The sequence below is a fragment of the Ranitomeya imitator genome, chromosome 7 (genome assembly GCF_032444005.1).
Source record: "Ranitomeya imitator isolate aRanImi1 chromosome 7, aRanImi1.pri, whole genome shotgun sequence".
Taxonomy (NCBI): Eukaryota; Metazoa; Chordata; class Amphibia; order Anura; family Dendrobatidae; genus Ranitomeya; species Ranitomeya imitator.
Window position 1 is genome coordinate 199843615 of NC_091288.1, and position 26087 is coordinate 199869701.

Here is a 26087-nt window from a genome sequence, read left to right on the forward strand (position 1 = left end):
CAGATGCGTTGCCCCAGTGTGCAAGAGCCAATGGCACGACCGAGGACCAGCTGGCGGTGCTGGAACCCGGTTACTAAGCTGTAGGTGCCCGCGCTTAAAAGCACTACCAAGGACCGCCTGACGTTGGCGGAACTCGGATACCCAGGAGGAGGCACCTAAGCCAAAGGCTCGGCCTGGAACCAGCTGACGGTGCTGGAACCAGGTGGTGGACCCCAAGGCCCACAGGAGAGGAGAGAACAGCTAGGCCGCGAGGCAGCCGCAGTTACCGAACCCCAACAGTCCTACAGGGGGAGCTGGGCCTACTGGCACTACAGAACCAGCCTTGACTACCAGTTCACGCAGCCCACATAGGAAGCTCCTAAACTGGAGGCACCCTGGAGTTGGCTAACCCGACCGCACCACGACGGGGCAAGCATAGGCGTCTCAGCGAGTTTGACACAACCCGGAAACAGCTGACGGTGCTGAAACCAGGTTTGGCACGAGGGAGTACCTGTGACAAAAACACTGCCGAGAACCAGCTGGCGGTGCTGGAACCCAGATGCGTTGCCCCAGTGTGCAAGAGCCAATGGCACGACCGAGGACCAGCTGACGGTGCTGGAACCCGGTTACTAAGCTGTAGGTGCCCGCGCTTAAAAGCACTACCAAGGACCGCCTGACGTTGGCGGAACTCGGATACCCAGGAGGAGGCACCTAAGCCAAAGGCTCAGCCTGGAACCAGCTGACGGTGCTGGAACCAGGTGGTGGACCCGAAGGCCCACAGGAGAGGAGAGAACAGCTAGGCCGCGAGGCAGCCGCAGTTACCGAACCCCAACAGTCCTACAGGGGGAGCTGGGCCTACTGGCACTACAGAACCAGCCTTGACTACCAGTTCACGCAGCCCACATAGGAAGCTCCTAAACTGGAGGCACCCTGGAGTTGGCTAACCCGACCGCACCACGACGGGGCAAGCATAGGCGTCTCAGCGAGTTTGACACAACCCGGAAACAGCTGACGGTGCTGAAACCAGGTTTGGCACGAGGGAGTACCTGTGACAAAAACACTGCCGAGAACCAGCTGGCGGTGCTGGAACCCAGATGCGTTGCCCCAGTGTGCAAGAGCCAATGGCACGACCCAGGACCAGCTGACGGTGCTGGAACCCGGTTACTAAGCTGTAGGTGCCCGCGCTTAAAAGCACTACCAAGGACCGCCTGACGTTGGCGGAACTCGGATACCCAGGAGGAGGCACCTAAGCCAAAGGCTCGGCCTGGAACCAGCTGACGGTGCTGGAACCAGGTGGTGGACCCGAAGGCCCACAGGAGAGGAGAGAACAGCTAGGCCGCGAGGCAGCCGCAGTTACCGAACCCCAACAGTCCTACAGGGGGAGCTGGGCCTACTGGCACTACAGAACCAGCCTTGACTACCAGTTCACGCAGCCCACATAGGAAGCTCCTAAACTGGAGGCACCCTGGAGTTGGCTAACCCGACCGCACCACGACGGGGCAAGCATAGGCGTCTCAGCGAGTTTGACACAACCCGGAAACAGCTGACGGTGCTGAAACCAGGTTTGGCACGAGGGAGTACCTGTGACAAAAACACTGCCGAGAACCAGCTGGCGGTGCTGGAACCCAGATGCGTTGCCCCAGTGTGCAAGAGCCAATGGCACGACCGAGGACCAGCTGACGGTGCTGGAACCCGGTTACTAAGCTGTAGGTGCCCGCGCTTAAAAGCACTACCAAGGACCGCCTGACGTTGGCGGAACTCGGATACCCAGGAGGAGGCACCTAAGCCAAAGGCTCAGCCTGGAACCAGCTGACGGTGCTGGAACCAGGTGGTGGACCCGAAGGCCCACAGGAGAGGAGAGAACAGCTAGGCCGCGAGGCAGCCGCAGTTACCGAACCCCAACAGTCCTACAGGGGGAGCTGGGCCTACTGGCACTACAGAACCAGCCTTGACTACCAGTTCACGCAGCCCACATAGGAAGCTCCTAAACTGGAGGCACCCTGGAGTTGGCTAACCCGACCGCACCACGACGGGGCAAGCATAGGCGTCTCAGTGAGCTTGACACTACCCGGAAACAGCTGACGGTGCTGGAACCAGGTTTGGCACGAGGGAGTATCAGTGACAAAAACACTGCCGAGAACCAGCTGGCGGTGCTGGAACCCAGATGCGTTGCCTATTAAAGATTGTCTTCATAGAGCCCCAACTAGCGGTGCTGGAGCAAAGGGTAAGCAGGGGAAGCAGAGTGTAGGCCGAAGCCTGCACTGGAGGCAGCTTTGTGTCAGCGTTGCGTTTGCAGGACACTTTGCCGGCTACACAGTGTGGGAACAGCTGGCGTTGCTGAACCCCACTAACACAATGGCGGGTGTTTTTCTCTGTGCAGCTAGCACTTGCGGGCAAAAACTTGCGATGTTAGAGCCCGTGGTGAAGCAGGAGGAGGAGGAGAGGAGCAGAGTGTAGGCCGAAGCCTAGTTGAACCAATTTCAAAGGAAACCTTTAACCCCCCCTCAGGTGTTACAAACTACAAGAGACACACCTTGTGCAGTATTAATGCTGCACAAGTGAAAGGTTGCTCTATTAATTTGTCTACTTGCACACGCTGAATGAAAGACGTACACAATTTAGCCCATTCTACAGTCAAACTGTAGTGGATGCGTGACTTGGCTTTTTAAGGAGACGCAGCACAGGTGTCCCAAATAACGCCTTGGTGCTTGGCGCAGCTTCCTGAGCGTTGTTATTTGCTGTACAGGAGTCTGCGCTCTTGTGTTATCCCTTGGCAATGCCCTGTTAGAGCTGCCCGTCTTATGACCTCATTTCATGTTGGCCGGTGCGGTTAACGATGGCCATAAATCCCAGACCCACAGTGCCTTTTCATAAAGTCACACTGCGGTGCTGGGATTCGTGGCCTTGAGCAGTAAATATTTTGGCCGCTCACACACGTCCTTACACCTGCTTCAGACTGGGCGGCCTCTGCTGATCCCTTTTCGCATGCCGCGGCCATGAGGCTGCACAGTCTGAAGAAGGCGGAAGGAGATGACTTAAGACAGGCGAAGATATGCACTGCTCGTGCCCATCAATCACACCCTCGCAGTCAAAATAAGTAAGACAACGAGGAGCATTGTTTCAGGCAGGGCGGACGCACAGGCGCAACAAGCCAACCAATGATGTCAGAAGACGGGCAGCGCTACCAAGGGGGGTGCTGCGTATCATTAGAAAGGAAAGTCACACCTCAGGGACAGTGGAATGGTCTCTAATGAGACACATTTTGTACGTGTTGAGTTCCACGTGGGCAAGGAGAAAAAGTCAGCCACCTTGTACAAATGCAGCAGTACTGCTGTACAAGGTGGCTGTTATACATAGAAACACCTGGGGGGGTGGGGCCAGGTTCCCTTTAATTTCAGTTCATGTGCCTGCGTGGCGTTTGCAGGTCACGTTGCCGGCTACACAGCAGGGGAACAGCTGGCGGTGCTGAACCCCACTGACACATTGGCTGGTGTTTTTCTCTGTGCAGCTAGCACTTCCGGGCAGAAACTGGAGGTGTTTGAGCCCAGGGTCAGCAGGAGGAGGAGAGGAGCAGAGTGTAGGCCGAAGCCTGCACTGGTGGCAGCTTTTGGTCAGTTGTGCCAGCGTGGCTTGTGCTGGACACGATGCCGGCTACACAGCGGGGGAACAGCTGGCGGTGCTGAACCCCACTGACACATTGACTGGTGTTTTTCTCTGTGCAGCTAGCACTTCCAGGCTACAACTGGCGGTGTTATAGCCCAGGGTCAGCAGGAGGAGGAGAGGAGCAGAGTGTAGGCCGAAGCCTAGTTGAACCAATTTCAAAGGTAACCTTTAACCCCCCCTCAGGTGTTGCAAGGTACAAGAGCCACACCTTGAACTGCATTAATGATGCACAAGTCAAAGGTTGCTCTCTTAATTTTGCTCCTTGCACACGCTGAATAAAACACGTACACTATTTAGCCCATTATACTGTCAAACAGTAGTGGAGGCGTGACTTGTCTTTTTAAGGAGACGCAGCACAGGTGTACAAATTTACACCTAGGTGCTGGGCGCAGATTCCTTACCGTTGTTATTTGCAGTACAGGAAACTGCGCTCTTGTGTTATCCCTTGGCAATACCCTGTTAGTGCAGGCCGTCTCATGACCTCATTTCATGTTGGCCGGTGCGGTTAACGATGGCCATAAATCCCAGACCCACAGTGCCTTTTCCTAAAGTCACACTGCGGTGCTGGGATTCGTGGCCTTGTGCAGTAAATATGTCCGCCGCTCACACATGTCCTTACACCTGCTTCAGACTGGGCGGCCTCAGCTGATCCCTTATCGCATGCCGCGGCCATGAGGCCGCACAGTCAGAAGAAGGCGGAAGGAGGGGAGTGAAGACAGGGGAACATATGCACTGCTCGTGCCCATCAATCACACCCTCGCAGTCAAAATATATGAGACAACGAGGGGCGTTGTGTCGGGCAGGGCGGACGCACAGGCACAGCCAGCGAACCAATGATGTCAGAAGACGGGCAGCGCTAACAATGGGGGTGCTGCGTGTCATTAGAAAGGAAAGTCACACCTCAGGGACAGTGGAATGGTCTCTAATGAGACACATTTTGTACGTGTTGAGTTCCACGTGGGCAAGGAGAAAAAATCAGCCACCTTGTAAAAATGCAGCAGTACTGCTGTACAAGGTGGCTGTTATACATAGAAACACCTGGGGGGGTGGGGCCAGGTTCCCTTTAATTTCAGTTCATGTGCCTGCGTGGCGTTTGCAGGTCACGTTGCCGGCTACACAGCAGGGGAACAGCTGGCGGTGCTGAACCCCACTGACACATTGGCTGGTGTTTTTCTCTGTGCAGCTAGCACTTCCGGGCAGAAACTGGAGGTGTTTGAGCCCAGGGTCAGCAGGAGGAGGAGAGGAGCAGAGTGTAGGCCGAAGCCTGCACTGGTGGCAGCTTTTGGTCTGTTGTGCCAGCGTGGCTTGTGCTGGACACGATGCCGGCTACACAGCGGGGGAACAGCTGGCGGTGCTGAACCCCACTGACACAATGGTGGGTGTTTTTCTCTGTGCAGCTAGCATGTCCGGGCAGAAACTGGCGGTGTTTGAGCCCAGGGTCAGCAGGAGGAGGAGAGGAGCAGAGTGTAGGCCGAAGCCTGCACTGGTGGCAGCTTTTGGTCGGTTGTGCCAGCGTGGCTTGTGCTGGACACGATGTCGGCTACACAGCAGGGGAACAGCTGGCGGTGCTGAACCCCACTAACACATTGGCTGGTGTTTTTCTCTGTGCAGCTAGCAGTTCCGGGCAAAAACTAGCGGTGTTTGAGCCCAGGGTCAGCAGGAGAGGAGCAGAGTGTAGGCCGAAGCCTAGTTGAACCAATTTCAAAGGTTACCTTTAACCCCCCCTCAGGTGTTGCAAGGTACAAGAGCCACACCTTGTGCAGCATTAATGCTGCACAAGTAAAAGGTTGCTCTATTTAATTTTCTCCTTGCACACGCTGAATAAAACACGTACACTATTTAGCCCACTATACTGTCAAACAGTAGTGGAGGCGTGACTTGTCTTTTTAAGGAGATGCAGCACAGGTGTCAAAATTTACACCTAGCTGCTGGGCGCAGATTCCTGAGCGTTGTTATTTGCTGTACAGGAGTCTGCGCTATTGTGATCCTTTGGTCATGCGCTGTGAGCGCTTCCTGTCTTCTGACCTCATTTCATGTCGGCCGTTGCGGTTAGCGATGGACATGAATCCCAGACCCACAGTGTGTTTTCAAAAAATCACACTGCGTGGCTGGGATTCGTGGCCTTGTGCAGTAAATATGTTTGACACTCACACATGTCCTTACACCAGCTTCAGACTGGGCGGCCTCATCTGATCCCTTATCGCCTGCCGCGGCCATGAGGACACCCAGTCTGAAGAAGGCGGAAGGAGATGAGTGAACACAGGCAAACATATGCACTGCACATGCCCATCAATCACACCCTCGCTGTCCAAAAAAATAAGACACCGAGGGGTGTTGTTTCGAGCAGGGCAGACGCACAGGCGCAGCCAGCTAACCAATGATGTCAAAAGACTGGCAGCGCTAACAAGGGTGGTGCTGCGTATCATTAGAAAGGAAAGTCACACCTCAGGGACAGTGGAATGGTCTCAATGAGACACATTTTGTACGTGTTGAGTTCCACGTGGGCAAAGAGAAAAAGTCAGCCACCTTGTACAAATGCAGCAGTACTGCTGTACAAGGTGGCTGTTGTACATAGAAACACCTGGGGGTGGGGGGCAGGCTCCCTTCAATTTCAGTTCATGTGCCTGCGTGGCGTTTGCAGGTCACGTTGCAAGCTACACAGCAGGGGAACAGCTGGCGTTGCTGAACCCCACTGACACATTGACTGGTGTTTTTCTCTGTGCAGCTCGCATGTCCGGGCAAAAACTGGCGGTGTTAGAGCCCAGGGTCAGCAGGAGGAGGAAAGGAGCAATGTGTAGGCCGAAGCCTGCACTGGTGGCAGCTTTTGGTCGGTTGTGCCAGCGTGGCTTGTGCTGGACACGATGCAAGCTACACAGCAGGGGAACAGCTGGCGTTGCTGAACCCCACTGACACATTGACTGGTGTTTTTCTCTGTGCAGATCGCATGTCCGGGCAAAAACTGGCGGTGTTAGAGCCCAGGGTCAGCAGGAGGAGGAGAGGAGCAGAGTGTAGGCCGAAGCCTAGTTGAACAAATTTCAAAGGTTACCTTTAACCCCCCCTCAGGTGTTGCAAGGTACAAGAGCCACACCTTGTGCAGCATTAATGCTGCACAAGTAAAAGGTTGCTCTATTTAGTTTGCTCCTTGCACACGCTGTATAAAACACGTACACTATTTAGCCCATTATACTGTCAAACAGTTGTGGAGGCGTTACTTGTCTTTTTAAAGAGACGCAGCACAGGTGTCAAAATTTGCACCTAGGTACTGGGCGCAGATTCCTGAGCGTTGTTATTTGCTGTACAGGAGTCTGCGCTATTGTGATCCCTTGGCCATGCGCTGTGAGCGCTTCCTGTCTTCTGACCTCATTTCATGTCGGCCGTTGCGGTTAGCGATGGACATGAATCCCAGACCCACAGTGTGTTTTCAAAAAATCACACTGCGTGGCTGGGATTCGTGGCCTTGTGCAGTAAATAGGTTTGCCGCTCACACATGTCCTTACACCTGCTTCAGACTGGGCGGCCTCAGCTGATCCCTTATCGCCTACCACGGCCAGGAGGCCGCACAGTCTGAAGAAGGCGGAAGGAGATGAGTTAAGACAGGCGAACATATGCACTGCTCGTGCCCATAAACCACACCCTCGCTGACAAAATAAATATGACAACGAGGGGCGTTGTTTCTAGCAGGGCGGATGCACAGGCGCAGCCAGCTAACCATGATGACAAAAGACGGGAAACGCTACCAAGGGGGGTGCTGCGTATCATTAGAAAGGAAAGTCACACCTCAGGGACAGTGAAATGGTCTCAATGAGACACATTTTGTACGTGTTGAGTTCCACGTGGGCAAGGAGAAAAAGTCAGCCACCTTGTACAAATGCAGCAGTACTGCTGTACTAGGTGTCTGTTATACATAGAAACACCTGGGGGGGTGGGGCCAGGTTCCCTTTAATTTCAGTTCATGTGCCTGCGTGGCGTTTGCAGGTCACGTTGCCGGCTACACAGCAGGGGAACAGCTGGCGGTGCTGAACCCCACTAACACATTGGCTGGTGTTTTTCTCTGTGCAGCTAGCACTTCCGGGCAAAAACTAGCGGTGTTTGAGCCCAGGGTCAGCAGGAGGAGGAGAGGAGCAGAGTGTAGGCCGAAGCCTGCACTGGTGGCAGCTTTTGTTCTGTTGTGCCAGCGTGGCTTGTGCTGGACACGTTGCCGACTACAAAGCAGGGGAACAGCTGGCGGTGCTGAACCCCACTGACACATCACCTAGTGTTTTTTCTGTGTAGACAACACTTCCAGGTGGCAACTGACAGTGTTGAAACCCAGGGAATCAAAGAGGAGCAGAGTGTAGGCCGAAGCCTGCAGTGGAGCAAGTTGAAAGGGAACCTTTAACCCCCCCCCAGGCATTTGTTGCTGATAGAGCCATCTTGTACAGCAGTAATACTGCACATGGAAAATGGTGGCTCCGAAAATTATGCTCCTTGCAAACGCTGAAGTACACACTCATATAATGTGTCCCCTCACACCGTCAAACCATCCCGGAAGTGGGACTTTCCTTTGTAATGTGACACAGCACAGCCGTCATTCCAACCCCCTTGGTGCCGGGCGCCACCTCCTCAACGTTGTTTGGTTCTGTCACGGAGCCCGCGCTGTAATGTTATCCCTTGGCCATGCACAGTTAGCGGTGCCCGTCTTCTGACATCATATAGGTGTCAGGCTGGCAGTGCCTGTGCATCCAAGCTGCCCTAGATCCAACCTTGCAGTGTCATCTAATGTAGTCCCACTGCGGGCCAGGGATCCATGGGCATGCGCAGTGCATATCATCGCCTCTCACTCACCTCCTTCCTGCTTCTTCAGACTGTGCGGCGTCACGGCCGTGGCATGCTATTAGGGATCAGCTGACGCCGCCTAGTCTGAAGAAGCGTGAAGAAGGGGAGTGAGAGGCTAGTATATGCACTGCGCATGGCCATGGATACCAGGCCCACTGTGGGATCACATTAGACGACACTGCGAGGTGTGATTTCGGGCAGCGTGGACGCACAGGCGCAGCCAGGACGACAACAAATGATGTCAGAGGACGGGCAGCGCAAACTGTGCATGGCCAAGGGATAACATAACAGCGCAGGGTCCATGACGGAATCAAACAACGCTAAGGAGGCAGCGCACGGTGCCAAGGGGGTAGCAATGACGGCTGTGCTGCGTCACATTACAAAGGAAAGTCCCACATCCGGGACGGTTGGACGGTGTGAGGGGACACATTACATGAGTGTGTAGTTCAGCGTTTGCAAGGAGCATAATTTCAAGAGCGACCTTTCCCTTGTGCAGTATTAGTGCTGCACATGGTGGCTCTTTCAGTAACACACGCCTAGGGGGGGGGGGGACAGGTCCCCTTACATTTTAGTTGTGCCAGCGTGGCGGTCGCATTACACGTTGCCGGATACACAGCTGGGGATCAGCTGACGTTACTGAACCCCAATAACAGAGGAGCGACTGTTGACTGTGCACACAGCACTTCCAGGCACCAACTGGCGGTGTTAGAGCCCAGGGACAGCAGGAGGAGCAGATTGGAGGTATTGCCGCACACACAGCTGGGGATCAGCTGACGTTACTGAACCCCAATAACAGAGGAGCGACTGTTGACTGTGCACACAGCACTTCCAGGCACCAACTGGCGGTGTTAGAGCCCAGGGACAGCAGGTGGAGCAGATTGGAGGTATTGCCGCACACACAGCTGGGGATCAGCTGACGTTACTGAACCCCAATAACAGAGGAGCGACTGTTGACTGTGCACACAGCACTTCCAGGCACCAACTGGCGGTGTTAGAGCCCAGGGACAGCAGGAGGAGCAGATTGGAGGTGTTGCCGCACACACAGCTGGGGATCAGCTGACGTTACTGAACCCCAATAACAGAGGAGCGACTGTTGACTGTGCACACAGCACTTCCAGGCACCAACTGGCGGTGTTAGAGCCCAGGGACAGCAGGAGGAGCAGAGGAACAGAGTGTAGGCCGAAGCCTGATTGGAGCAAGTTGAAAGGGAACCTTTAACCCCCCCCCCAAGACGTTTGTAGCTGAAAGAGCCATCTTGTGCAGCACTAACGATGCAAAAGGAAGAGGTGGTTCTTTTAATTATGCTCCTTGCAAACACCGAAGTAAACACTAAAAATGTGTCCCCTTATACCGTTAAACCGTCCCGGAGGTGCGAATTTCCTTCGTAATGGGACACAGCACAGCTGATATTCCTATCCCCTTGGTGCCGTGCGCTGCCTCCTCAGCGTTGTTTTAAGCTGTCACGGAGCCTGCGCTGTTCTGTTAGCCCTTGGCCATGCCCAATTAGCGCTGCCTGTCTTCTGACATAATTTGGTGTCAGGCTGTTACTGCCTGTGCGTCCACGCTGCTCCAGATCCCACCTCGCAGTCTCGTCCAACGTAATCCCACTGCGGGCCTTGGAACCATGGACATGCACAGTGCATATCCTCGACTCTCACTCCCCTCCTTCCCTCTTCTTCAGACTGTGCGGTGTCACGGCCGTGGCATGCTATTAGGGATCAGCTGACGGCGCACAGTCTAAAGAAGGCGGAGGGAAATGAGCGAGAGCCCGAGGAGAAGATATGCACTGCGCATGGCCATGGATCCCAGGCCCGCAGTGTGACTCAATCAGAAGACACAGCAAGGCGGGATCTCGGGCAGCGCGGCCGCACAGGCGCAGCCAGCCTGACACCAAATTATGTCAGAAGACAGGCAGCGCAAATAGGGCATGCCCAAGGGATAACAGAACAGCGCAGGCTCCGTGACAGCTTAAAACAACGCTGAGGAGGCAGCGCATGGCACCAAGGGGGTAGGAATGACGGCTGTGCTGCGTCACATTGCGAAGGAAAGTCCCAGCTCCGGGACAGTATAACGGTATCAGTGAACACATTTTATAAGTGTTAAGTTCTGCGTGTGCAAGGAGCTAAAAAAAAAGAGCTACCTTTTCCTTGTGCAGCATTACTGCTGCACAAGATGGCTCTTTCAGTAACAAACGACGGGGGGGGGGGGGACAGGTTCCCTTACATTTAGGTTGTTGTGCCAGCGTGGCGGTCGCAGGACACATTGCCGGCTACACAGCTGGGGATCAGCTGACGTTACTGAAACCCAATAACACTGGGTCGTATGTTTTTACTGTGCAGCCTGCACTTCTGAGCCGCAACTGGCGGTGTTGGAGCCCAGGAATAGCAGTTCAGGTGGTAGAAAGATGAACACAGCAGGAGACCTGGATGACACCCAATTACTTAATCAGGCAGAGGAGTGGCAAATTCCTGCGAGATCCAGGCCTGGTTCATTTTCAGGAAAGTAAGCCAGTCAACGTTATCGGAGGATAGTCGCATGCGACGGTCTGTTAGTACACCACCTGCGGCACTAAAGACACGTTCCGATAAGACACTAGCCGCAGGGCAAGCCAGCACCTCCAATGCATACTGGCTTAGCTCTGGCCATGTATCCAGCTTAGAGACCCAAAACTTGAACGGGGAAGAGCCGTCTGGGAGTACAGTAAGAGGGCAAGCAATGTAGTCTGTCACCATCTGACGGAACCGTTGCCTCCTGCTGACTGGAGCCGCCGGTGATGGTGTAGACATTTGGGGCGGGCACACAAAAGTGTGCCAGAGTTGTGCCATACTGGGCTTGCCTTGGGCAGAGGCACTGCTTCTGCTCCCTCTTTGGGCAGAGCCTCCCCCACTGCCTCGACGCACTGAGCTGCTTTGTAAAGCACTAGCAGCACTCCTCTCAGTTGGACAGGAGAAGATGATGGAATTCACCAGTGTGTCGTGGTACTCCCGCAATTTACGCTCCCGGGTCAACGCAGGGATGAGGTTTTGGACGTTGTCCCGGTAGCGAGGATCGAGGAGGGTGAACGCCCAATAATCAGGCATGTTGAGAATGTGGTCGATGCGGCGGTCGTTTCTCAGGCACTGCAGCATGAAATCCACCATGTGCTGCAGAGTGCCAACTGGCCCAGAAACGCTGTCCCCTGCTTGAGACATGATCTCTGCCCGCTCGTCATCACCCCACCCTCGCTGTACACACTGACCACTGGACAATTGTGTCGCTCCCTCCTCTGGACGGAGCTCTTCCTCCTCCATTGACTCCTCCTCATCCTCCTCACGAATTGGCCCCTGCGTACCCCTTTGTGAGGAACCACGTGGCGCTGACTCTCCAGAAGCTGATGGAAAAGGTGACTCCTCATCCTCCACCTCTTCCACAACATCATCCCTTAACCCTTGCAAAGTTTGCTGAAGCAGGCAGATAAGGGGGACAGTCATGCTGACTAGTGCATCATCTGCACTTGCCATCCGCGTGGAATAATCAAAAGGACGCAAAACCTGGCAGACGTCCTTCATAGTGGCCCACTCTGTGGTTGTGAAGTCTGATCGGCGCTGACTGCGACTTCTTTGCGCCTGATGCAGCTGGTACTCCATAACTGCTTGCTGCTGCTCACACAACCGCTCCAACATATGTAACGTGGAATTCCACCGGGTAGGTAGGTCACATATGATGCGGTGTTCCGGAAGGCGGAATCGGCGCTGCAGAGCAGCAATGCGGGATCTGGCCAAGCTGGAACGCCGCAAGTGAGCACACTCTAGGCGGACCTTGTGAAGCAGGGCATCAAGATCCGGATAGTCCCTCAGAAAACTCTGCACAACCAAATTGAGCACATGTGCCAGACATGGGATGTGAGTGAGGTTGCCAAGGGCCAAAGCTGCCACCAGATTTCGGCCATTGTCACACACTACCATGCCTGGCTGGAGATTCGCTGGCAGTAACCACACATCGCTCTCCTGCTTGATGGCATTCCAGAGCTCCTGCGCTGTGTGGCTTCGATGCCCCAATGAAACTAGTTTCAAGACGGCCTGCTGACGTTTGGCCACGGCTGTACTCATGTCGATCATAGGTAAACGTTCACGGGTCCATGTGGAGGTGGACTGTGACGGATCCTGCAGAGAGGAATCTGAGGAACTGGTGTAAGAGGAGGAGTCGATGCGTACAGACTGGATTCCTGCAATCCTTGGAGTGGGCAGGACACGTCCTGCGCCACTCGCACGATCTGTACCTGGCTCAACAACATTAACCCAATGGGCAGTGAGGGAAACATATCGCCCCTGTCCATGCTGACTGGTCCACGCATCGGTGGTGAGGTGGACCTTGCTACTTACGGCGTTCAGAAGCGCATGTTTTATGTTTGCCTCAACATGCCTGTGCAGGGCAGGGACAGCCTGCCTGCTGAAGTAAAAGCGGCTGGGCACCTTGTACTGTGGGACTGCCAATGCCATCAAGTCACGGAAGCTGTCAGTCTCCACCAGCCTGAACGAGAGCATTTCCAGGGACAACAGTTTGGCAATGCCTGCATTCAGAGCCTGTGCTCGGGGGTGGTTGGCCGAGAATGCCCGCCTTTTCTCCCATGCCTGTACTACCGATGGCTGTAGAGTAGACTGGGAGTGTGAGGATGACTGGGAAGGTGGTGCTGTGGGTGGAATTACACTAGGTCTCTGGACAACAGTGGAGGAAGAGGCAACACGAGATGAAGAGGTGGTAGCTGCCGCTGTTGGTTGGCCTATGTCTTTACTGTGTTTCTGTAACTCCACCGCGTGCCTGGTCCGCACATGTTTCCACATATTTGTGGTATTGAGGTTGCTGACACTTTTACCTCTTTTTACTTTCTGATGACACAGCTTGCATTTGACAAAACAAATGTCATCTGCAACTGTGTCAAAAAAGGACCAGGCACTGCAAGTCTTGGAAGCGCCCTTTTTGGCTTTGGAAAGAGACAGGCTCCTAACGGGTGCCAAAGTGGAGGCTACAGGCTCCGCAGTCTTCCCCCTCCCTCTCCCTCTTTGGCCCGTAAGGGGAAGCTCTTCCTCAGAGCTGCTCCCACCACCTTCCTGTTCCTCACGCCACGATGGGTCAAGGACCTCATCATCTCCACTACCCTCTGCCACCAACTGCTCCTCCTGGGTAGTCTCGGCAGCACAGTACGCATCAGAAAGCGGCACCTGAGTTTCATCATCAGATGCGTACTGCGCTGTGGTCACCGGAGGCACTGGCCCACCTGCCTCTTCAGAGTCAGAGAGAAAAAGCTGTTGGGCATCACTGCACACTGCCTCTTCTTCCATTTCTCCAATGCTGCTTGGCTGGCCCCCTGTTTCCAAGCCAAGAGATTCAGAGAACAGAAGTAGAGACGGCTCCTGTCCTGGGCTCTCTGACTGCCTGGCCAATTTGGCAGGTGGTGAAGAGACAGATGGCTGCTCTCCAGTGCTCTGTGCCTGAGAGGATGTGGCACTAACTGAAGTTGATGCCGAGGCGTTAGCTGCCATCCACCCGACAACGGCTTCAATTTGGTCTTCACGCAGCAGCGGTGCACGGCGCTCTCCGACAAAGCTGCGCATGAAGGACTGTTCCCTGCTGAAACTGAGTGACGACGAGTCACCGGCGCCCGCAGCAGGCACAGAATCACCACGTCCTCTCCCTGCTCCTCTCCCTGCTCCGCGCCCACGCCCACGTGCCTTACTCCCTGCCCTCTTCATCTTGGTTGACAGATAAAGATAAGCAGAAAAGTACTAAGGCCTTAGCGTGCTTATTCCTGAAATGCTCCTCCTAACAGGTGTAAGAAACACTAATGTTGTAAAGTGTGGACTAAACTTTATTATTTTTCAAATGTGGCCTACACAAGTGTTAAGTTGTGTTTGGTGAACTTTACTTTTTTTTTTGTGCAGATCGGGCTACAGAGCTAGTTTAAATCACACGGAGACCGTGCAGACAGCCGTAAACGGCGCTGCAAGGCCAAAAAACCCTCCTCTAGGTTATCCCATGTAGTGTTTTTCCACTATTTAGCTGGAGACGGGTGGAAAGACACTAATAGGAATTTTTTTTTTTTAATTTTAAACAGGCTGCACTATTTGAAAAAAAGGAAATTGTTTTTCAAGGTATGAGGCAGTAACGCACCCTGAGCTGAATCCAACCGGCTATAGCTGCACACAGACTACAGGGCGAGCTGCGCTCACACAGAGACCGTGCAGACAGCCGTAAACAGCGCTGCAAGGCCCAATAAACCCCCTCTAGGTTATCCTATGTAGTGTTTTTCCACTATTTAGCTGGAGACGGGTGGAAAAACACTAATAGGGAATTTTTTTTAAAATTTTTAAACAGGCTGCACTATTTGAAAAAAAGGAAAATTTTTCTCAAGGTATGAGCCAGTAACGAACCCTGAGCTGAATCCAACCGGCTATGGCTGCACACAGACTACAGGGCGAGCTGGGCTCACACGGAGACCGTGCAGACAGCCGTAAACGGCGCTGCAAGGCCCAAAAAAAACCCTCTAGGTTATCCTATGTTGTGTTTTTCCACAATTTAGCTGGAGACGGGTGGAAAAACACTAATAGGGAATTTTTTTTTTTATTTTTAAACAGGCTGCACTATTTGAAAGAAAGGAAAATTTTTCTCAAGGTATGAGCCAGTAACGAACCCTGAGCTGAATCCAACCGGCTATGGCTGCACACAGACTACAGGGCGAGCTGGGCTCACACGGAGACCGTGCAGACAGCCGTAAACGGCGCTGCAAGGCCCAAAAACCCCCCTCTAGGTTATCCTATGTTGTGTTTTTCCACAATTTAGCTGGAGACGGGTGGAAAAACACTAATAGGGAATTTTTTTTTTAATTTTTAAACAGGCTGCACTATTTGAAAGAAAGGAAAATTTTTCTCAAGGTATGAGCCAGTAACGAACCCTGAGCTGAATCCAACCGGCTATGGCTGCACACAGACTACAGGGCGAGCTGGGCTCACACGGAGACCGTGCAGACAGCTGTAAACGGCGCTGCAAGGCCCAAAAACCCCCCTCTAGGTTATCCTATGTAGTGTTTTTCCACAATTTAGCTGGAGACGGGTGGAAAAACACTAATAGGAAATTTGAGAAGAAATGTGCAGCAGGCTGCACTATGAGCAAAAAAGGACAACTGTGTGAGGCAGTGTGAACCCCCCCTGAGCTGAACACAACCGGGTATATGGCTGCACACAGACTACAGAGTGAGCTGCACACACACACACACAGAGACCTTGCAGAACGCTGTTAAAACAGCGCTGCAAGGCAAGAGCAAGGTGAACAGTGAAGAACACACAGCGTTTTGCTAAATTAGCCTTTGGAAAGGAAAATAAAGCAATTAGCTAGCTCGACTGGCCCTCAGTTAGAACACAGCGTCCTGTCCCTAACTGAAATCACAGCAGAGTGAGCGCAAAATGGCGGCAGCGTTTTTTATAGTGCAGAGTGACATCATTTCAGAAGCCAATCACAGCCTTGCCAGTACTTACATGCCCACCATGCTAAACAGGATGTGCCCACACTTCCAATCATTCCTCATTGGCTGCTGCGTTCTGTTTGAATTCTGGGAACTTCCGATTCCGGTATCCGATACGCGGGAAGTATCGGAATTCGGTATCGGAATTCCGATACCGCAAATATCGGCCGATACCCGATACTTGCGGTATCGGAATGCTCAACACTAGTAATTGGACCACAAAAGTTGTTGTCCAATTTGTCCTGAATATGCGGATACCTCATATGTGGGGGTAAACCACTGTTTGGGTGCAAAGCAGAGCTCAGAAGGGAAGGAGCACTGTTTTACTTTTTCAACACAGAATAGGCTGGAATTGAGATCAGACATCATGTCGTGTTTGGAGAGCCCCTGATATGCCTAAACAGTGTAACCCCCCCAATTCTAACTCCAACCCTCACCCCAACACACCTCTAACCCTAATCCCAAACCTAACCACATCCCTAACCCCAACACACCCCTAACCCTAAACCCAACCCTAACCATAACCCTATCCACACCTCTAACCCGAACACACCCCTAACCCTAATCCCAACCCTATCCACACCCCTAACCCCAACACATCACTAACCCTAATCCTAACCATAACCATAGCCCTAATCACACCCCTAACCCTGACACACCCATAACCCTAATCCCAACCCTAACCCCAACCGTAAATGTAATCCAAACCCTAACCCCAACTCGATCCGCAACCCTAACCCTAACTTTAGCCCCAACCCTAACCCTAATCTTAGCTCCAGCCCTAACCCTAATTTTAGCCCCAACCTTAACCCTAACTTAATCCCCAACTCTAATCCTAACTTTAGCTTCAACCCTAACTTTAGCCCTACCCCTAACCCTAATGGTAAAATGGAAATAAATACATTTTTTTATTTTATTGTTTTTCCCTTACTACGGGGGTGATAAAGGGAGGTTCAATTTACTATTTATAGCAGGCTTTTATGTTTGGCAGCTGTCACACACTAAAAGATGCTTTTTATTGCAAAAAATAGTTTGAGAGCTATAATTTTTCCATATTTTGGTTCACAGAGGTATTTGAGGTCTTGTTTTTTGCAGGACCAGTCGATTTTTGTGAGGCACAATGAACAAAAACCAGCAATTAATTAATTTCTCTTTTTTTTTGGGGGGGGGCATTTATACCGTTCCGCATTTGGTAAAATTGATAAAGCAATTTTATTCTTCGGGTCAGTACTGTTAGGGCTAGCGGAACGCACCGAGTAATAGGTAGAAAGCTACAAGGTGCGTTCGCAGCCCGGGATCCACCGTGCAAAGATATCTGCTGCTAAGTAAAGGCGGATGGACTCTGAGCTCACACGTGAGTTAGGGTTCACCCCGTGTGAACTGGTAGTGAACTCTGTTGCCTCACAGAGTCGCGCTGTACACAAAACTAATACCCTAACTAGGCTAATTGCCCCCACTGACGCTAGCTGCCTGCCTGAGTGTACAGTCCCAATGCTAACAGCTTCACACCACATAGAACTGAGTGGTATAGTATCCACTGGCATAAGCCAAAACACATTTGATACTAGCGTATGGCCGTGCGGCCATGCGAGCCTTAAATAGTTGCAGCACGTACAGGGCCTTAAAAGAAGGACCAATGGAGTTGCTGCAGTACCTGAGCATGTGACCCTAAATCTCCACTGAGAGATCTTGCCCTGGGCATGCTCAGAGTGCAAAGCAGGACTTCGTCCTAGCACCTACAAGGACCTTCCAAGAAGGACCAATGGAAATTGCTGCAGTACCTGAGCATGTGACCCTAGATCTCCACTGAGAGATCTTGCCCTGGGCATGCTCAGTGTGTGCAAAGCAGGACTTAGTCCCAGAAAAGCCTGCTCGCCGCAGATCAGTGCAGGGTACAATAGCAGAGCCTGGAGAGGCAGTAGTAACCCTTTGCACAGTATCAGTCTCAGTTAGACACTGGGAGCAATGTCTCCGCTGAGCAGGCTGCACTGCGGCCGATGCAGAATGGGTGACCACAGCAGACACGGATCGAGATTCCCCCTGTGCAGCAGAGGAAACTCGACTCCTAACAAGTACTATGACAGCGATACCTCATTTATATCTTTTTTTTATGTTTTGGCGCATGTATACAATAAAAACTATTTTATATAAAAAATTATTATTTTTGCATTGCTTTATTCTGAGGGCTATAACTTTTTAATTTTTCTGCTGATGATGTTGTATGGCAGCTTGCTTTTTGGCGGGATAAGATGACATTTTCAGTGGTACCATGTTTATTTATATCCGTCCATTTGATTGCGTGTTATTCCACTTTTTGTTCAGCGGTATGATGATAAAGCACTGTTTTTTTGCCTCTTTTTTTTTACGGTGTTCACTGAAGGGGTTAACTAGTGGGACAGTTTTATAGGTCGGGTCATTACGGATGCGGCGATACTAAAAATGTGCACTTTTATTGTTTATTTACATAAAGAAATTTATTTATTGGAACAATATTTATTTTATTTTTTTTCTTTATTTAGGAATTTAAAAAATATATATTTTTATGCAGTATAATATATATTTTTTTTACATTGTCCCAGGGTGGAACATCACTGTATAAAGTCAGGTCGCTGATCTGAAACTTTGCACAGCACTGTGTCAGATCAGCGATGTGACAGGCAGTGAAGGAGGCTTGCCGGTGCCTGCTCCCAGCAGGCACTGACAAGCCACCTCCCTGCAGGACCCGGAAGGACCACACAGCCATCTTGAATCCAGGGGCCTGCAGGGAGGAGACCAAAGGAGACCCTCGGAACATAACGATCACATCTGAGGGTCTGAGAGAAGCACGCAGGGAGCCCCCTCCCTACGCGATGCTTCCCTATGCCACCGGAACGCTGCGATCTTGTTTGATCACAGTGTTCCAGGGCTTAATGTTCTGGGAGTGGTCCGTGACCGCTCCTGGCACATAGTGCCAGGTGTCAGCTGTGATAATCAGCTGACACCCGGCCACGGTCAGCCTTGCTGCCCCCTGGAGTGCTGCTGATGGCATGTGATGTACTATTCCATCCATGTGAATTCTCTCAGCTTCAGCTTCCATATTACAAACAATATAAATTCCAATATTGCAGAGCTCAGAGAGCTGCAAAAAAAATGTGTTTGTTATGAGACCAAGTTCTGTTCTACTATTCTGTGTTAGTTACTTGTCTCACATTGGTAAATCCTCCTTTTATTTAGGATGAGCTCTGGAGGCAGATTCTCGGAAAGATGTATGTCCGGCCCATAGCCTGGAATAGCTCATTTACATTTAAGAATGTAAGAAAAAGGTGACTTTCTCAGGGATAAGACATTGATCGGCAGATATCAAGGTATCATTTTATTACTTCATACATGTAGTACATTGGTCCTATGATAAATAGGGTTGCATTGTAGTCCATAGAATCATTATTTTTGTGAGCCTCATATTACAATTAGAACTAGAAAATATGCAAGGAAATATTTTCTGTATTTCTTGAGATCAATCATGTCCTCCCTCCTTCTGATTGCCCCAGGTACAGTTGTAAATTTTTTTTGCTGCAGCAGGAGCCTCCCCCCATTATTTTAATTAGTACAATATATTTTAAACCCCGTATTTTTTGTACCTCATTGGTAACAAAGAAAAAAGCTGCATACCTGAGTTTGACCCAATATTTAGATTGAACTCGGCCATGCAAGTCAACGAGACCATGGAAAACTGACATCTACTGTAAATGCAACAACTAATCTCACATATACATATATGTGGGGAGAAGAAGAGATCCCAAATTATATTAAAATCAGTTTTTATTAATAAACTAATAAAAACACATACATATGTGAATAATTAAAAATGCTAAATTACCTTAGGGGACACCTCACAAACACCAAGGCACAAATGCTGATATAGAGGTAGGATGTGTCTACAGATACAATGGGTGGTACCAAAGTAATCAAAAAATACCACATCCGTTTGATCAATGTCTTATGTGCCTAGCTTAAAAACAATAGCAACATATGCGAGTATCAAATGGTTAGCGACAGGAAACTAGAGATAATCAATACAAATACATCACTAGACTAACAATCAAAAATGCTGCATCATAGAGCACAGTGGCTCATGGGCCGTATGATAGACCTTGTCTTGTAGGCTAACAAGTTTCCATGTAACATAATGTGACCACCTAATCCCATAACAAGCAGTATGACACGATCATGTAGAAAAGGTTCATTACCTTGTGCAGATGCTGGTGCTCGTGATGTCCCCTCTGTATATGCAGTCAAATTTCTACAATCTGACACAATGGAGAAGATGGAGATATTTTTTTTCTCCATCTTCTCCTAATACTCTGATCAAACTCTGATCACACTTTGAGAAAACTTTGATCACACTCTGATCACATTTTGAGAAAACTTTGATCACACTCTGATCGCATTCTGATCATAGTGTGATTTACATAATCGGCCCGATTCTCTCTGATGAGAGAATACAAGGTCATCGGCACTTGTCCTAAAGGTAAAATGCACACAGGGATGTCACAGTGAAGAGATGAAAGAGATGATTCATCTAAGTTGTTTCACCAGATTTATGGTGAAAAAAGCTTTAAAAAGTCACAATTTTTTACACAGTGCGAAGTTAGACAAATCATTTTGACTTCTGGCTTTTTCACACATTCTCTCCCTAGCTCCGACAAAGTGGCCAAGTTGGGGAATGACAGGGGTATGACGGGATATAGAACTTCTACTCATCAAATTCATTGGCATTCACTACACCAGAAATCTTACGCCAGCAGGACTGGAGTAATATTGTGGCAAAGTTCACATGGGGGCGCACTCCAATATGTGCCTCAATTGATTCATTAAGAGTAGTGTTGAGCATTCCGATACCGCAAGTATCGGGTATCGGCCGATATTTGCGGTATCGGAAATCCGATACCGAGTTCCGATATTATTGTGATATCGGGAATCAGTATCGGGATTTAGATTAATGTGTAAAATAAAGCATAAAAATAAAAAATATTGATATACTTACCCTCGGACGGGCCCTGGTTGTCACAGCTGCAATCGCCATGTTTTCCTTCCTATGAATGAGCTTGTTAAGTACCTTCGATGACGTCGCGGCTTGTGATTGGTCGCGTGAGCATCATGTGACCGCTCACGCGACCAATCACAAGCCGCGACGTCATCGAAAGTCATTAAAGCGCTTATTCTTAGGAAGAAAAGCATGGCGATTGCAGCGGTGACAACCAGGGCCCGTCCGAGGGTAAGTATATCAATATTTTTTATTTTTATTCTTTATTTTACACATGAATATGGATCCCAGGGCCTGAAGGAGAGTTTCCTCTCCTTCAGACCCTGGGAACCATTACGGATACCTTCCGATATTTGTGTCCCATTGACTTGTATTGGTATCGGATATCGGTATCGGCGATATCCAATATTTTTCGGATATCGGACGATAACCGATACCGATACTTTCAAATATCGGACGGTATCGCTCAACACTAATTAAGAGGCATGTGCTTCTTAATGAATCAGGAGCGTCCGCTACAACACACCCCCTCATCAAGAATTGGGGCTAAAGTATAGAGATGAGATAGTGATGATACAGGAAAATGCACACAGTGATGTTACAACATAGCCATAATGCATAAGACAGTACGAGGATAATGCAAATAGTGATGTCACAGTAGAAAACTAATGTTCACACTGTTGTTACAGCAGAAGGATAATGCTCACAGTGATGTCATAGTAGAGAGGCAATTCACAAAGTGATGCCACAATAGAAAGATAATGCTCACAGTGATGTCATAGTAGAGAGTTCACAATATGATGTCAAAATTGAAGGATAATGCTCACAGTAATGTCATAGTAGAGATAGTTCATAATGTGATGTCACAATAGCAGGATAATGCTCACAGTGATGTCATAGTAGAGATAGTTCATAATGTGATGTCACAATAGAAGGATAATGCTCACAGTGATGTTATAGTAGAGAGATAGTTCATAATGTGATGTCACAATAGAAGGATAATGCTCACAGTGATGTCATAGTAGATAAATATGGGATGTAGTGATTACACTGACCAGAGCTAATACACACAGTAATGTCACTATAGAAGCCTAATCTACCGACGGGAATTACAGCACACAAATTATACAAAATGATATCCCATAATTCAGGGACAATGCATAGTAATGTAATATCACACAAATAATCTACACAGTGTTGTCACAAATTAGGGAATCTTACTGGACTACAATAATAATGAAGCCAACAATGCCACCATATACACAAGGCCCTCATGGATCAAAACAGAAAAATAAACCCATGTTGTGATATCACAGGATTGAAAATATGAAAAAAGTGCTGGCACAAATGGGATAATGCGCATAGTGAAGTCTTAACAACTCTCAATGGGGGCCCCATTTTTTTCCACCCTTCTCCCATCGCCATAACTAATGTTTTCTATCCTTCGAGTGGAGATGGGTTCTCTTACCTCTCAGGTCCCAAATTGGTTTCTATACTTGTTATTCCAGCAGTTGTGCCCATATGCTGTACAATTATGTATAGAATAAGGACATGTGTCTAAGCCCTAGATCTCAGCCTATATGTAAGACGTCTTGATTTCCAGGCATTAGCGCATTTAATTTTAATCGATTATTTTCAATTTAGAGGTGGTGTCCAGTAGATAATGGATCCATATTTTCTTTATTATTTGATTTTACGGCTGGCAAAAAAATCTTCAAAATTGCCAAAAAACTCACATTTTTAGGTTTAGGCTTCCATTAACAAATAGGAATATAAATATAAAATTAATCTACTATATAATTGTCTAAGGGCTACTTCCGTCTGTCTGTCTGTCCTTCTGTCACGGTTATTCATTCGCTGATTGGTCTCGACAGCTGCCTGTCATGGCTGCCGCGACCAATCAGCGACGGGCACAGTCCGGAAGAAAATGGCCTCTCCTTACTCCCCGCAGTCAGTGCCTGTCGCCCGCATACTCCCCTCTGGTCAGCGGTCACACAGAGTTAATGTCGGCGGTAACGGACCGCATTATGCCGCAGGTAACGCACTCCGTTACCGCCGCTATTAAACCTGTGTGTCCCCAACTTTTTACTACTGACGCTGCCTATGCGGCATCAATAGTAAAAAAAGTAATGTTAAAAATAATAATAATAGAAAAAACCTGCTATATTCACCCTTCGTTGCAGCTCGCGCCGGCCGCCATCTTCCGTTGCAGGTTCCGGTGGCAGAAGGACCTGCCATGATGTCACGGTCATGTGACCGCAACGTCATCACAGGTCCTGCGCTGATACCAACCCTGGGACCAGAAGCTGCCGTGGACTACAAGGGGCCCTCAGAAAGGTGAGTATATGTTTATCTTTTATTTTTTCACCTGTGACAAACCTGGCTGGGCAATATACTATGTAGCTGGGCAATATACTAGTGGCTCTGTGCTGTATACTACTTCGCTGTGCAATATACTACGTGGCTATGTGCTGTATACTACTTCACTGCGCAATATACTACGTGGCTGGGCAATAAACTGCATCACTGGGCAATATACTACGTGGCTGCACAATATACTATATAACTGGGCAATATACTATGTGGCTGCGCAATATACTACGTCACTAGGCAGTATACTATGTAACTGGGCAATATACTACGTGGCTGGGCAATATACTACGTCACTAGGCAATATACTACGTGGCTGGGCAATATACTACGTCACTGGGCAATTTACTACGTGGGCTGTTCAACATATTATGTAGGTCGGCAATATGCTACGTAACTGGGCAATATACTATGTGGCTGGGCAATATACTATGTGGCTGGGCAATATACTATGTGGCTGCGTAATATACTACGTCACTAGGCAATATACTACGTGACTGGGCAATATACTACATGGCTGGGCAATATATTATGTCACTGGGCAATATACTACGTCACTGGGCAATATACTACGTGGCTGAGCAATATACTACGTGGCTGGGCAATATATTACGTCACTGGGCAATTTACTACGTGGGCTGTGCAACATATTATGTAGCTCGGCAATAAACTACGTAAATGGGCAATATACTATGTGGCTGGGCAATATACTTTGTGGCTGCGTAATATACTACGTCACTAGGCAATATACTACGTAACTGGGCAATATACTACGTGGCTGGGCAATATACTATGTAACTGGGCAATATACTACGTGGCTGGGCAATATACTACGTCACTGGGCAATATACTATGTGGCTGGGCAATATGTTATGTCACTGGGCAATATACTACGTCACTGGGCAATATACTACGTGGCTGAGCAATATACTACGTGGCTGAGCAATATACTACGTGGCTGGGCAATATACTACGTCACTGGGCAATATACTATGTGGCTGGGCAATATACTACGTCACTGGGCAATATACTACGTGGCTGGGCAATATATTATGTCACTGGGCAATATACTACGTGACTGGGCAATATACTACGTCACTGGGCAATATACTACGTGGCTGGGCAATATACTACGTGACTGGGCAATATACTACGCGGCTAGGCAATATACTACGTGGATGGGCAATATACTACGTGGCTGGGCAATATACTACGTGGACATGCATATTCTAGAATACCCGATGCGTTAGAATCGGGCCACCATCTAGCATTAATATAAATGCTCAGCGGAGAATTCTAAATAAATGACGCGACCACTATGAGGCTATTTTCTTCACTGTCACCTTGGTGTGTATGTCACAGATACAGAATCCTTACTAAGTTGCAATCAGACAGAGTGTTAGAAGCCACAGATCCCTCAGGAAAGCCATCATGATTGGTAAAGGAGACATAATGCGAACTAGGAGATCACACACAGACAGGTGGACCCTCGGTTCCTATTGAGCATTGTGGTTGCATCTCAAGGGTGAAAAGGTGACAGTGATAAGAGGAGGTGAAACACAAGGGTAAAGCTGAGATAAAACAAATAATGAAATTACCACATGGATTGTTTGCCATCATAGGGGTGATACCTCCCAGATGTATTATCATATAACTTATTTAAAGGGTTTCTCTCCGAGCAAAAAAATTAAGGGAATTGTCATTCTAAGTAAATTCCTAAATACCGTATTTTCTGCTGTATAAGACGACTGGGCGTATAAGACGACCCCCTACTTTTCCATATAAAATATGGAATTTGGGATATGCCCGCCGTATAAGATGGGGATCATCTTATACACCCAGTCATCTTATACGGCGTGTGGTTCCCAGGGTCTGGAGGAGAGGAGACTCTCCTTCAGGCCCTGGGATCCATATTCATGTAAAAATAAAGAATAAAAATAAAAAACATGGATATACTCACCCTCGGACGGCCCCTGGCCTCCGTTCCTTAGGAATGCAGTGAGTGAAGGACCTTCAATGACGTCGCGGTCACATGAGCGGTCAGGTGATCCTGCTCACACTGCTGCTGACCACCGTGTCTTTCCAATCTAATAATGGAGATACCACGAGATTCCAAACTAATAATAGATATCAAAACATGAGAGCATGTATGGTTAGACTACAATGAACACTTTAACGTTCAAGATCTAGTACACCCTTAGGTAAGAGCCACCCCTAAGGCTACGCTCACATTTGCGTTGTGCGGTGCTGCGTTGGCGACGCAACGCACAACAACGCAAACAAGAACGCATGCAAAACGCATAGTTTTGTGACGCATGCGTCCTTTTTTGGCCGGATTTTGGATGCAAAAAAAATGCAACTTGCTGCGTTCTCTGCGCCCTGACGCTTGCGGCAAAAATGACACATGCATCACAAAATGCATGCAAACGCATGTCCATGCACCCCCATGTTAAATATAGGGGTGCATGACGCATGCGTCACCGCGGCTGCGCCCGACGCACCACAGCAAGACGCTAATGTGAACTTAGTCTAATACCTCTGCAGACACTTGTTGGCATTGCATAAGTGAGATACATCACTGCTTTTATAGCCTGTTGACAACCGGAGGTCCCACATTCCATTATCCACAATTGTGACCACTATTCTGACTGTAAGTAAAAGTAATACCGCAAGAAAAGCAGAGAATAAAAAGGCATCAGATGATAATTATATTGCATTCTTGGGCACTGTTTTAATTGAGTT